General features: G+C 48.7%; 1 protein-coding gene across 1 annotated transcript in view; it reads left to right on the plus strand.

The window, feature by feature from the left end:
* The window catches only part of LOC144120842 (cationic amino acid transporter 4-like), a 151,123-nt gene extending 148,566 nt beyond the window's left edge, over positions 1–2,557 (plus strand). The window contains exon 6 of the mRNA XM_077653600.1: positions 485–2,557. The gene's annotated coding sequence lies outside the window, so the exon portion shown is untranslated. The remainder of the gene's footprint in view (positions 1–484) is intronic.
* The last annotated feature ends 12,616 nt before the right edge of the window (positions 2,558–15,173 follow it).

Below are 15,173 nucleotides of genomic sequence, written 5' to 3' on the forward strand. Positions count from 1 at the left end.
GCGGTCGGGTTCGAACCCGGGAACTCCGGATCAGTAGTCGAGCGCCCTAACCACTGAGCCACCGCGGCGGGGCTCTTGCCCAGAATTACCAGAATTCACCTGTTCGATTACATGGGAGTCAATTTTTCCGCTCTCCGATTTTTGTGAGCAGGGTTAAAATACCGACGCTTATACTGGATCAAGGTGGCAAGCAGTGCGAAGTTAAGGGAGAGTTTTTATAACTATTACGTATGATTCGTACATGTTTCCCCCATTTCGTCTTCTCTTTCTTTTTTTTCACACAAAAACTATGCATCAGCCTCCGAGAGGTGATGTTGCAACTCACACTAAGCAGAGAATTCTAGGTCCAACACCTATTACGCGACTCCCGTCATTTTGGACTATAGGCTGTAATTAAGGAAGGAAAAGTGTTCATGAGCGGATTAGTGGTCAAAGCCCCAGTGAAATTTCACACCCTTTCCCTTCTGTTTCTCTCTTCGCCCAGAGCACGAAACAAGCCGGCCTAACAGCGTCACGGGGAGAAAACTAAGGCGTGCACCCCGCTCACGAAAACGTCCTCCGAAGAATCGTCTGCGCGATCGTCGCTGGGACATCTTCGCCGCAGAGAGGCGCCGTGTTCCGCTGAACAAGGAGCGAGCGACGTCCACGACTGCCGCCGACCAGCAATAACCAGGGAAGGCCTGGGGAAGGAGGAGGGAAAAGGAGGTCGTCTCTCGTCCCCATTTTTTCCCCGTCGCCATCCGTCCGCCGTGGCCGTCCTCGACGCACAGCTGCCGCAGCTTTCTACTCTGTGCGTGGAGTGACTCTCGTGTCCCTGACACGCTGACAGGTCGTTAAAGTTACGAGACAAATGGTGCGGTTGAAAAAGAGGGGCGCAGGTGGGGGGACACGACTTTTCGGGGACAGAAGTGCAGTGACCCTTTCTTTCTTTCACAGATGCGGGACAATGTTTGTGAACACTTGTCAGTCGCAGAAATTCATGCAACGAAAGTGCAGTCTGAAAGTGGCGAACATCTACCATTAGCGTCCACCTGAGCATAGCCGTACAGCTGCAGGGGACAGCCTTCTAAGGCAACTTTCGTATAGTCCCGAGAAACTTTCGTCCCGGTTCGAACCGTGGGCCACAGCATCATCGGTGTCCTCCACCTGAACGTAGCTGCATGTTTGCGCGTAGGCGAATGTTAATTGTAATTACTAATTTGCTTGAACTCTAGTCTACTTTGGGGATTTCCCCTGAAACGAATTGGAGATGTTAGGTACATCAAAGGTATAAGCGAGGACGCAGGGTTCCTTGTCGGCCTCGCTTGTGAACCGAAATTTGTCTCGAATTTGCTCTCTCCTAATATTATTTAATTTCGACACACAGATGACGTTCGCTGCATGTGATGGTGCTTGGCCTAACCATGAAAGCGCCTACGTTAACTCTTGATCGCGCATAACTACTCGGGACTCCACCACAACGCCTGTCGTTAAGGCTAACGGAACTCGTCGCGGCTTATTCAGAGATTGGAGAGTTTTGGCATCATCTAATTGTACCGCAAATTTGCACCCCGCGAAACATAAATTCCGAGACGACAGAACTAGGAGTAGCACTGTTAGTGGCGACATCTGGGAAACGTCTATTTAACCAGGATTCGACTAGAACTATAGATGTGGCTTGCCTCTTTTTTTTTCTTCTTTTTCGAAGAACGTAAGTAAGAGTGAAAAGATGATGCCGCTAGAAGAACGTTGAAACCAGAAAATAGGCGGAGCACAGTCGAACACAGGACAGTGTTTTCCCAGATAAGCGGGGCACCATTTCTCCGTGCGGGGCACAGCTGGGCAGCACATAGTAAAAGCGGTTTCATATTACGATTAACAACGACTTCACGCGAAGTCGCCACTAGAATCTGCGGCCGCGTCTGCGCCTCGGGATGACACAATGGCTCGCACGGTACAAAGCTGACACACAACTGCGTCATGCGAAAACACACTAATAATTCAGTGAGCCATTTTAACTACCTTTATAACGCAGACAGGACGTTCTTAACCAGCTTACAATTATTGGACGGTCGAATAAGGCGAGGTGATTACGTGGACAGTGGTTACGCTTTCATAAGGGAACAGAACTAGCTGAGGTTTGTTTATGTAGAGCAAAAAGACGGCTTTGCGCGTAACAAACGCGTTCACAGCTGAAAGCGCGGAGAAAGCTCTTTATAGAATTCTCCCCTTTCTCCGTCGTGCAAAGTTGCTATTTTGTTTCCGACGCTAGCAAGGCAGCATCAACCGTTAAGCCGGCACCAAAATTCAACCTCCCTCAAAGGCGGGCGGGCCAACTGCTTTCGTCACTCTTCAACATCGTCACATTGCGATCGCGCGCCAAATTTCCGAGGCGGTCCTGGCCGCATAGAGACCGAATGTTTTCTTTGTAATAAACGTGGCCCGGAAAGTTATAAAAGCCGTTGATGTGACGAAGCATGCATCTGATGTTCGCGCTCGGTTACCCGGTAACGACGACAGAATTCACGGGAATACCTGCAAGGACGAGGAAGAATGAGAATTAGGGAGGAAAAAGGGGGGGGGGGGGCAGCGATTTTCTTCGAGTTGCGTCTCTCGTATATAATCTAAGGCACGCGCGGTCGCCTTGATTTGAAAACCGCCTTCTCCAATTCTTACGAAAGCTTGGGCAGAGCGCGAAACGAAGAAACTGAGTTCATTCTTTTTTTTTTCTTTTTCTCTCTGTCTCAAAAGCTAGCCATTCCGCCCCGTCCATTTTTGTTCTCAATTTCTTCGTTCCCTTGGTTTTCAATTACGCGTAAAGTCAATTCGTCTGTCCAGCAAAACATTTTCAAAACATTAAAAAAGAGAGAGAGAATAAAGGATGAGACTCCAGGAATTCTTTTCCTGCTGTCTCTGTCGTGTCCCCGTATAAAAGGCAGGGACGTCGCCTGCGGCAGAAACCGACATTTTGCGCAGGATAATCGCGCCCGTCGTATACCCCGCAAAAGAAATCGAATGACCACCGCCAAACGTTCGCTCTCTGCCGCTGACCGCTCGCTATAGCTGTACGGTCAGATCCGCCGTTCCTTTGCTGCTGCGTTCATCCCGTAGGGACGACCTGCATGGTATAGGAAGGGAGCCGACGCGGTTCGAACGAGACGGAGCGCCTGATATAGGGAAAGGGCAACGACGACCAACACGACGGCGGCCGCGGGTCGATTTCGCGTTAAAGCGATTCGAAGCACGCCGCGTTCCGTTCCTTGTGCCGACCGGAGGACTCACTTTGTGCAACGTATCGCCTCCTCCTCCTTTATCTTGTCTCTTCATCTTTTTTTTTCTTTACTTCACCGAACGTGACATATCGTTTTGGAGCCCGTACAGGATTCGCCTGACGTATTGATTTCCGTGATTTTTTTTCTTTCTGAGTTTTTTTTTTTCCGCCGCCAGACAGAAAAGGGTCACGTTTTTCTTCGAATGCATTTTCTGCTTTTGTGTTTCTTTTGGGGGGTAACAATTCATTCTACCGCTATACCGTTATCTCCGCCGCCCGTTGTCTAGAGCCGTCCTAACGGTTTTTTTTTCTTTGTTTACTCGTTTCCCAAGGCGATACTGCTGCTGTTCAGAAGTTCCTCCGCTTTCCTCCTCCTCCTCCACCGCCTCGCACCCTCCGCTAACCCTTGGCGACCGACGTTTGATCTACGGCATGCTTGAATTCAACTCCGCCCGAATTCAACCTCCCTCAAAGGCGGGCGGGCCAACTGCTTTCGTCACTCTTCAACATCGTCACATTGCGATCGCGCGCCAAATTTCCGAGGCGGTCCTGGCCGCATAGAGACCGAATGTTTTCTTTGTAATAAACGTGGCCCGGAAAGTTATAAAAGCCGTTGATGTGACGAAGCATGCATCTGATGTTCGCGCTCGGTTACCCGGTAACGACGACAGAATTCACGGGAATACCTGCAAGGACGAGGAAGAATGAGAATTAGGGAGGAAAAAGGGGGGGGGGGCAGCGATTTTCTTCGAGTTGCGTCTCTCGTATATAATCTAAGGCACGCGCGGTCGCCTTGATTTGAAAACCGCCTTCTCCAATTCTTACGAAAGCTTAGGCAGAGCGCGAAACGAAGAAACTGAGTTCATTCTTTTTTTTTTCTTTTTCTCTCTGTCTCAAAAGCTAGCCATTCCGCCCCGTCCATTTTTGTTCTCAATTTCTTCGTTCCCTTGGTTTTCAATTACGCGTAAAGTCAATTCGTCTGTCCAGCAAAACATTTTCAAAACATTAAAAAAGAGAGAGAGAATAAAGGATGAGACTCCAGGAATTCTTTTCCTGCTGTCTCTGTCGTGTCCCCGTATAAAAGGCAGGGACGTCGCCTGCGGCAGAAACCGACATTTTGCGCAGGATAATCGCGCCCGTCGTATACCCCGCAAAAGAAATCGAATGACCACCGCCAAACGTTCGCTCTCTGCCGCTGACCGCTCGCTATAGCTGTACGGTCAGATCCGCCGTTCCTTTGCTGCTGCGTTCATCCCGTAGGGACGACCTGCATGGTATAGGAAGGGAGCCGACGCGGTTCGAACGAGACGGAGCGCCTGATATAGGGAAAGGGCAACGACGACCAACACGACGGCGGCCGCGGGTCGATTTCGCGTTAAAGCGATTCGAAGCACGCCGCGTTCCGTTCCTTGTGCCGACCGGAGGACTCACTTTGTGCAACGTATCGCCTCCTCCTCCTTTATCTTGTCTCTTCATCTTTTTTTTTCTTTACTTCACCGAACGTGACATATCGTTTTGGAGCCCGTACAGGATTCGCCTGACGTATTGATTTCCGTGATTTTTTTTCTTTCTGAGTTTTTTTTTTTCCGCCGCCAGACAGAAAAGGGTCACGTTTTTCTTCGAATGCATTTTCTGCTTTTGTGTTTCTTTTGGGGGGTAACAATTCATTCTACCGCTATACCGTTATCTCCGCCGCCCGTTGTCTAGAGCCGTCCTAACGGTTTTTTTTTCTTTGTTTACTCGTTTCCCAAGGCGATACTGCTGCTGTTCAGAAGTTCCTCCGCTTTCCTCCTCCTCCTCCACCGCCTCGCACCCTCCGCTAACCCTTGGCGACCGACGTTTGATCTACGGCATGCTTGAATTCAACTCCGCCCGAGGAAGCGGGTAATTTCAATTTCAATCCGTCTAAAGCCTGTTTCACATGGTGCGACGGGAACGAAAAATTACGGCCCGGTCGCACTGCCGTTGCAACGGTAATCGCAGCCGCCGTTTCACATGCCAACGATTTCTATCGGTGCCGTCGGCACCCTAGCGTCGGTGCGGCCTTTCAGTGGACGAAAATTCTTCGACTGCAATAAATGTCAAACATCGTGGCAGGCGTTGATTTCGTAATCATGAGTAATAATATTGAGCCGTGATGTATTATTAAGTTCAATAAGACGTTTTCGAGATTTTCCTGTCATGTCGCTGAACTCCTATTGGCTGACTACTGTGGCCATCGCTGCGACAGTGCGACCAACTTGTTGGAAGTCTGTCGCAGTGGCCCTGCGACGAGAACGACGCGCATTTCTGTCGCACAGCGGCAGAAATCGCACTGCGCTGCGGCAACAATCGCATCATGTGAAACGGCCTTAAGGGACCTCCTGTCTGCGAGGGCCTTATCTTCTCTTCTAACGTAGCTGTGCGCTCGAATGTCAACGCTCGCTCTATACGGCCAGCCAACGTTCCTCCCTCCCACTCTGCGCACAGTGTTTCCCGAGTTTTCCTCCACTTCCGCCGCCCCGTATAATCGGACAGTTTCCGAAGGCTCGTGATTATGGGGCGCGAGCACTCTGCTATTCCGTTCGCGTACCGGCCGTTGTTTTATGGGAAGAGTTATTGCGTCCTCTCTCTCTCTTTCTTTGTCCTTCATTTCTTTCTTTTTCTTTCATTTTCGCTTCTGTAGATCTTTGAACCCGCCCGCATTTTGAGCGCGAAACGCAGACCTGCATTCGTCGAGTACATTTCAGCCGGGGTGTCCGTTGCTGAACGGCTGTGTATGTAGTTAAACGTGGGTTGTTTAGTTTTTTTTTTTTTTGCTCTAGATCAAGAGCTTTCGCTATGAGGTCGTGCGCGAAAGGAGTGCTTGGAGAGAGATAGAGAGACAGATGAAAGGAAAGGCAAGTAGATTAGCCAGTATAGCCACCTACAGCTGGAGACGAGATAAACAGAGTAAAATAGGCGAAAGACAGAAGCGTTTACAGCCGATCATTACCAGGGATTCGGGACAAACACTTCTAGTTCTCATGGCTGCCGCCACATGGCGCATGAATTTGAGCATTCAAATTTAGCGCGCTCACATCATCCGTGACTTAAGAAAGAAAGAGAATGACCGAGTCGCCTCCCATTGAAGCGCTACAGGCCGTTAGGCTTAGCGCAACTGGCTGAGCGCCGTTCCGAATTGGTGGTAATGCGTGTGTCCAAAGGTCGTGACCATGGTCAATGGTGCGTCGTGAACGACACCGGAAGGAACCAACTCCAACGGTTAAAACGGACTGTCTGTATAATTGGCTCCGCATATTCCCACACGAGCGACAAAACCCGGATAGAATAAAGTGAAGGACGAGATGGAAAGGGCGCTCCTTTGTGCCTGGGCGTTGACTTTGTTTATCCCGGAGCCTTCGGGCAGTGACGTCGTGAAGGTATGGTTGCAAAGTCTCGCAAAATCCGTCCGCCACGAGTCACGGGAAAGCGGAATGATTGGTGTCTCTCTTCGCCCGGTCTCCGAAGATGCAACGAATACAGACGCACTTCGAATAGATCGAATTATTCACATGCTCTTCAAACTGCTTCGTTGCATCTGGAGAATCGATGTTGCCGTCATCTTATCTGGAGAGTTCCGTCATACACATCGTTTTTCTTTAAAGGCTTTAGCTTAAGACATGACTCATGCCTGAATGATTCATGTAGCGGATAATGCTCACCACAGGGATTCCCATTTTTCACAAACGTCCCTGTGTCCGGACTGTTATCTTGAGTGGTGCTCCACTGTCTTCTCTGTAAAAAGCACCGACTGTCACGAGCAGCTACCTGCACGGTGATATTCACATAACATCCAAATTCCCCGCATGACAAGCTGCATTACAGTAATGACTTCTGTGAGTGGCATGAAAGTGCGAATCACGAAATAGCCGTACTCCGAGCTCTACTTCTAGACAGTTCTGGACTGGCGAGTCAAGTCCAATCGCTGCAAAAGTGGCAAAACGTAAAGAAACACTACCTATATAGCACTGTGTCCCTCTGGAAAGCCAGTGAGGTAGCTCGGGTGCCTCAGGTTTAGTGAGCGCTGGTGGAGATTAAATGTTGTTAGCTGCGCTTAGGTAGGCGAGATGACGAAAAGGCTGCACAAACGACAACAGCATGATGTCTTTCCTCTTCACCAGAAAGTTTTTCAACCCGCCCTCTCCTAAACTGCCCCTTTATCCAACAACGCATGGCCCAACAACCGCCCGTTCACCCAACAGCTGCAACGTTATACTGCTATAATCGGATACAACTTAATAACGCAGCGGCCTTTCCCCCTAAAGGGACCCCCTTGCAGCCAATGGCGTCGGCAAATGCCTTCCCTCTATGGTCGGGGATAGACCCATCTCTCCATTGTGGCGCCGCTCCCTGCATTGTCACGCTAGCTGGCAGGGTCATGAGAATCGGCCGACGCCATTGGCTGTAAGGGGGTCCTTTTAGGGGGAAAAGCCGCTACGTTTTTTAGTTGTATCCGTCTATAGCGGTTTTAAATAGGAGTGAAAAAAAAAAGATGCTTACGTGATGTGACGATGGAAACCTGTTTAGAGTGTTGCTTCAAAATATTAGCCCCTTACAGCAGTACACGTGTATAGTCGATCTGCATGTGGGCTTCGGATGACAATCTGCACGAGCTTTAGATGACACGGGCACTTAATCTGCTCGCCTTAGGGTGTAGAGGGCGATAGGAAAAGGATTAGAGATGTAATAATTAACTGGATGGAGAGAGACAGGTGCCTGGTAATTTCTCCCTCGAGTTCCTAGGGACTCTTCAGTCTCGCCACGCACTTTTAAGTTCAAAGTTCATGGCAACAGCAGCGCAGTATAGGGTACACGAAGCCACATTCAGAACTTGTTGCAGGCGTACTACGTCCGAACGCCATTGTGTCAAAACTGGCATCAGTACAACAGTACTCACGGCAGGCACCGTTCGCCGCGTGTCTGAAAACCTTGCTTGCAAGCATCGATCGCGGCATGGGAAAACGTTAGGCGCTTGCAGGAAGCAGCTTTTACGACGCAGGAGCATTAGACACGGTATTTCTGTGCAGAAAGCATGATTATATACTTCCAAGAAACCCGCCCGTGCAAGTATCTGAACATATACGGGCTTTAACTTTGCGTCGTTGACAGATTTGTTTCGAAAACGGATGCGTGCTACAGTGAAACACCTCTTGCTGCAGCAGCGCTTCTCGGGAACTGCCAGAGCAGTGAAAAAGACCGACAGCTTTACGCAGTTGAAATTGCAAGCACCAGTGCCACGGCTGCCATAACCACGGCAGTGATTACCTGCTGGCATTACTTCGCATGTGGTCATTCGGTCCGCCCTGCTAACAGTGCTTCTATAAATAATACTGTAACACCAAATTTAGCTCATCATAAAGATGAGCGTATGATACGCAAGCCAGATTATGTCACACACGTGGTCCACCGTTCTCAATCCTTTAAAGATCATCCACTGGTTTTCAGACAAGCGACGGGAGCGCCAGGCTGTCGATAACACACACGCTCAGTTTGTATCAGGGTACAAAAAGAAGCAGCTGCCATCGTTGAAAGACCGGAGGAAAAGAGTTTGTTTGTTCATATACCCCAGCCACGAAACTAGCCGATTCCCAAAGCCTTTCCGAGACGGTCCGCTATGGTCATCTGACACGAGGAATGTCGCTGCAACGCGCAGTCATGAGCATGGAGCTCACGTACAATGACGAAACTCGCAGAACCTGTAAAGAGCCAAGTAAAACAACAACTGTGCAACTTTGCACTATGCGCCCTCATATCTCCGCAACGCACCTGTACCAGAGGAAGTGTGTGACGGCCATACAGCCGTCCACAGACCTATCTAGAGCGCTCGAACTACGCGCCGCCTGCGCTCCGCAGCGCGCAGAGCGACGTCTAGCGGCAGCGCCTGGTTCGAGATAGCGCACCTTTGAGGATCGTCTGAGCATCAGACCATGGCCTCCTGTAAAATAGAGGAGGCTATGATCAGACCTGCGTTATCTCGAAGCAGGCGCTGCCGTTAGACGTCGCTCTGCGCGCTGCGGAGTGCAGACAGCACGCAGTTCGAGCGCTCTATACAGGTCTGTGCACGGCTGTGTTGTTCGGCTGCAACACTGGAGCGATGCAGCCATCCATTTCAGGAGCGCGGATTCAAATTAGATTCAGTGGTGTGAGTGAACTATCTCTCGTCATTGAACAAGTCCTGGGTTTTCAGCGTAGGTTCACCAGCGAATGCGTATTTAGCGACATTTCTCGTTCGAAAGCAACCTCGAAGACCGTACAAGGCCGTCTATGCCCTTCGTTCCTTTTTCGTCTTCCAGTCCCGCTTTGCGCCTACTCGTCGATCCTGGCAGCAACTAAAACATATCTCTATTTCGTATACACTTCACACCCAGGAAAACACCGTGGTCTCAATTAAAAACGCAGCAGCCTTAGCTGAACTGTATACGTCTGCACATAATATGTATATATCTGATAACTACTTTCGCGCACCGCTAACTCGTGTGCTTTCTTCTGCCACAGCACGTGGTTCATGTGGTTGTGCCCTTCGTTTAGGCCTTACACTTGAAGCGCTTTAAGAATTTAATCACGTCGTATCGCTCGCATATATATAACTCCTGCCATCAGTGTGAACAGCACGTCGAATGCGCGTCCGTCACTTACCTGCACGGAGAATGTATGTTCTAGAAGCGGATGCTTTGTTACGAGCTTGGGGCGCCTATGTATGTGTAATCACATCCACTATCTTCCAGCAACTGCTATCGCAGCAAACGCTGGTCACTGTGAATCCACAGCTTAGATTCATATCGGTGTAGAATATTACGTCTCTGTCTCATCGCTTAACCAGTATTCGACATGCGCGGATCACCGCGTGACATGGCGCATGTAGCCTTTGCCTCTGGAAACAATTCTCGCATCATCTGCCCCGTTATCCAGTATTCAAAGCCACACCGCTTTCAGAGCTTGTTGCTGCGTCTCATAGAACTTGGATACCGCTTGTTCAGTAGCCAGCCACCCCTCATAGGCTCCGCTAAACTGTGAACGTGGTGTTTTAGAACCGTTATAGAATGTCTTAGACAATTTATCCAAGTTACGGTACAAGTTGATGTTGTTGCGCCGCAGATACTCAAATTACAGTGCACTGTTTACGAGCTCAGACATTTCGTTAGCGAATGAGTAAACGTAACCGTGAAACATCTTGAGTGTACAGCACGTTCTTGTTTCTTTAATGCTTTCTTGCGATCACCTCCAGAAGAGTGATGACCAGACGCCAAGACCTTCACTGAGACACCCGTTTCTCTTTTCGCGCTTACTAAATGCGACGCCTGCAATAGCGTTAGCCCGTACGTAAGAGCGAAAAAAAAAATCGGAGCTGGGAGTCATCGCTAATCAAGTTCAAACTAGAATGGTTCTGCTCCAAGAAGTGGTGGTGTTTAACAACTTCTGAAGCTCGCAGCTCGCTTGGATGTGTCATTGAAAGAGCCAGCACTCAAAAAGCCAGGTTATGCAAAGACACATTTTTTTTATTCATTTAGTGCACTTATATGCACGCTCGAGAAGACGGACACGAACATCGATGTTTGTTGCGACAAGGATGAATTATGATCGTACAGTTCAGAGGCTGCCTTTGTCCGCGCCTCCACACTTGCAGGAGGTGATGGTCTTTCATTCGTGACTATCGTCCTGTCCTCTTATCGGCACTGGTTTACGGTTTGCATCTCTTATTCACAGCATTCTTTGTTACTTTGAACACAGTATTTGTGTGCCGTGTGTCGCTGAGGTTCCGCACGTTGCACAACGTGCAGATAAGTTTCAAATAAGGTTGTTCTTATTAAAAGACGCACACAAACCTTGTAACAGGCAGGTTTTTATGCACTGAGCTTGAACAGTGCTTTACTTTTTTTTTGGTTGAAAATTTCAGTGCTTGAACCATTCTGTGTACTTTCGGACGCTCTTAAGTTCGAAACTATGGCAACAGGCTTTTTACTCGACAATCAGCGCTGACCCGGCAAGGCAATACGCTTTTCTTTCCTTTTGACTAATGCATCCGAAATGGCACGCTTAGTATCTAAAGGTATTGCATGACTATAGTTGGATACAACTCAAGAACGAAGCGGCTTTTCCCCGTCAAAGGACCCCATTCCAGCCAATGGCGTCGGCCGATTTCCGTGAACCTGCTAGCGTGACAATGCAGGGAGAGAACTATCCCCTTTCATATGTCACTCCCTGCACTGTCTTGCTTTCAGGCTCATGAGAACCGGCCCACGACATTGGCTGGAATGGGGTCTTTTGACGGGGAAAAGCCGCTTCATTCTTGAGTTGTATCCGACTATAGTAAGGCTCGCTTGAACAGTTTGGTGCCCAGTAAAGAAGCATCGTAGGACATTGCAGAAGCATAATGATGGAAAAGCATCAAATTTGGCCGGACTAAGCGGCAAAGGCAGGTTCGTCGAGCGAGGACATTTCAAGAGAATCCGACTGAGCCGAATACAAAGCTCCACGAAAGGAGGCAAGGTTCGCTCTGGTGTCTTAGACAGTTGCAGTGTACGTCATTCTAGCATCACGTCCAACAATCTTCACACCTCCCGTTTTTTGCTAGGTATGCCACACGTCCTTATCTAACACAATGCCGGCACATTCTTGTTGTGCAAGCAGCGTGCATGCATGGTGTGTTGCTTATTGTTATGAAAAAAAAAGCTGCGCTAATCGCTCGAGATTCTGTTTGTGGTGTCTCGTCTTTCTGATCTGTGATAGTGCCAAAAGATGATTATATTGTACAAAGGAGAAAAGACTGGCCGAGCACTGACGCGCTCGGCCACGACGACAACGATCTTTGTGAGGTGTGTATATGCTTTTGTGCCGTCATTTCTAACTATGTAGATCAGCAGCAGCGAGCACGTGTTTTTTGTCTTCAGTAAGGTCTTGCCGACTACATCGATTCCAAGATGAATCAAAGTATTTTTAACTCCACTGTATGCATTAACTGCAGTTGTGCTCACGTGATGAATTGATTTGTCTTGCACAGACACGGAGTGTATGTAGACAGCATGACGAGATCTTGTGAAATAAACTGTTTTCAAAGACGAATAAAGGACCATAGATCGACCGTGCTCTCGAATTACACCCTTTTTCTAAAGTACAGAGCACAAGGAGTTTTCTTCTTAACCATGCTGTGTGGCTCATTATGAATCGACAGCGTTCCAGATCTCTTGAAGGCTCAAATTGAAGGTAAGAGGAACTCTCATTCCCACTGATACAAAAGTTAATAGATGTGCCTAGAATGCATTTTGAAAGAACATTGTCGAGATTAGCTGTAGTTACCGCGTCTAAATCCTTACGGAGGATTCAGCCAAGCGTGGAAAATGTGACTGGCCCCATTCCGGCTCACTGCTGGAGCAGAAGACGTTAGTATTTCCATCATATGCAGGTGGAACCTTCACTAAACCACTTCATTCACTTTTATAACAACAAACAAAACGAGTAATCTAGAATGTCTCAACGCATGACCCGGACAGTTCCCTCACACAAACAGTGGCACACTGCCAACAACCTGGGCAATTAAAGGCAATAGGTATGCTCAGCTGAAAAAGCAGAAAAGGCGCGATGCTTTGCCGCCGCGAAGGCTGCCACCGAACATAAAGCGTGTTAAAAATTGCCGCTTGGGGCAGCGAAACGTTGATGTATTCCATCGTGGGAGCTGCTATAAGGCCTACACTAGCATAAAAGTAGAATATCCAGGAGCCACGTTTTGTAACGATTCGTTCCATCCGATCTTGACATTATCTTGACAAAAGCGACGGGAGGTGAAGAAACAAGAGAGCAATCACAGGTGTGGCCGATTTGGTCGAGGCCACCACACGCCTGTTTACTGTCAGTGACCAAGCGGCCCAATACTTGCTACAGGGCCGTTCAAACATTGACTTTAGGTTAGAAATGCGGCGTATGCGACATATTACAAATCACCAAAAAAACAGAGTGCCAACTTATAGAGGAAGCTCTGCTTGAGATCGTGCGCTGGGGCCTCGTTAGACAGAAGCCAATGTAGATTCTGTAATAAACATGGACTTGTGAGCGCATGTCTTTCGCTCCCGAGCTCCTTCAGCGGCCTATTGCCGACCAAATATTTGATGTGGTGACCACAAATATAAAACGTGTGGCAGTGAAGTTAAGGGTAGCTGTGAAAGCAGCGAGCAGAAACAGAAACATCATCATCGTCAGCCTGACTACGCCCGCTGCAGGACAAAGGTCTTTCCCATAACTCTCCAATTAACCCTGTCCTATACAGATGCGGCCACCGTATCCCCGCAAACTTCTTAATCTCATCCGCCGCCTAACTTTCTGCCACCTCCTGCTAGGCTTGCCTTCTCTAGGTTTCCATGTGAGCTCGGGAGTCTGCATTAGCAAAAGTGCACCGAGGTGCTACCATGAGATGCATTAGGTGCCGTCAGTGGATATCCAAACGCAGCAACTGTGCAGCACAGCGCCTTCGAATAGGACCACACATGCCGCCTGTGAAAGTATGCACACGCAGCTGCGATATGAAAAGGAACAGCCAGTTTGCACAGAATGAATTCTGTCATTATTTTTCCATTGAAGAAAAAGTCGCGTGGGTGTTATTCACTCAAAGAAAAAGCTATTAAGAAAAAAAGAAACAACTGGCGATCATACACTGGATGCGACAAACCTAAAATGACAGGGTGTCAGCCGTCTCGCCTCCGCTAGCGCTTCGCATTTTCTACGCATTCCTTTTAAATCGACTGCTCGCACCGCTTAGTCCTGCCGTCTTGCTCTTAATTCCCACCGCCATCTTCGTCGCCGCAATTTAGCACGTCAGGCTGTCGCAACGAGTATTCGCTGGTTGAGGGCATCCGCCATCGAACTGGGCGAACACGGGGCATGAGGCGCTGAGCAGGCGCGCGACGTCCAGACATCATGGAATGAACCAAATCTCTTCGCTCTTCCCTCCGAGCCTCCTCCTCCTCCCTCCAGCGTGCGCTCCGCAAGGTACGCTGGGCGGTTTAACGACGTCGAGCCGTCATGGCGAAGTGGAAGCGTCCCCGTCTCCAACAACTAAATTAGACAACCATGCAGACAACACACAGCAATGACTGTGAACTGTTTGCTCATAAATGGAAAGTAATCCTTGGTAGAATGCTCATCGCATGTTCCCTTGCACACTGCCACCAACCTTTACCGCTATTCAGCACGCGTCGCGTCGTTTGAACGGTCGTGCGCGCCTTGTGAGAAAGCGGAGTGGCGTAAAACAGCAAGCACTTTGTGGACAACGCCCGTATTCTCAGCTGGCCACTGCTTGACTACGTCGCCGAGTGGTGCACGTACAGGTGTTTGACCGGGTGCATTGCAGATTTCACCAACACTGCAACCACAGCAAAAATCAAGATGGTGGCGCAGATTCTACATTACAATTTTAGGAAGTGTCAATATGGCGTTATTCTTTTGACGTCATCTTAAGCATAGTACAACAGCCAGAAAATTGTTTTCATTTTAATGTGATAGCATTATGGCCCCCTTTCATCAAAATCGCGGTGGTGTGGCTGCTTTAGAACCGTCATACAGAAACCCTGCTAACCCTGTTAAAAATTACCGTACAACAAATACGGCTTGGCAAACATAGTAACGTGTTACTGCATCAGCCGTATGGCTGTGTTAAAACCATGCAATATAAAGGCTTCCTCAAATGATTACAGCAACCCAATACGCACCATCAGCACTGGCACACTCCTATACGCATGAAGACTAGAAGTTTTGAGCGAGCTGGCCCAAATATTCCAGTTTTTTTTCTTTTTTCAAGAGCAACATTAAAAAATAGTTAACTTCTTAAAGCATAGGGAACTCCAATTCAAAAGGAAACAGTCTGCACAGAAGAATGACTTGACCATCCAGGACGAAGCTATTCAGTAAAAAGGCC

The sequence above is a fragment of the Amblyomma americanum genome, chromosome 2 (assembly GCF_052857255.1).
Source record: "Amblyomma americanum isolate KBUSLIRL-KWMA chromosome 2, ASM5285725v1, whole genome shotgun sequence".
Taxonomy (NCBI): Eukaryota; Metazoa; Arthropoda; class Arachnida; order Ixodida; family Ixodidae; genus Amblyomma; species Amblyomma americanum.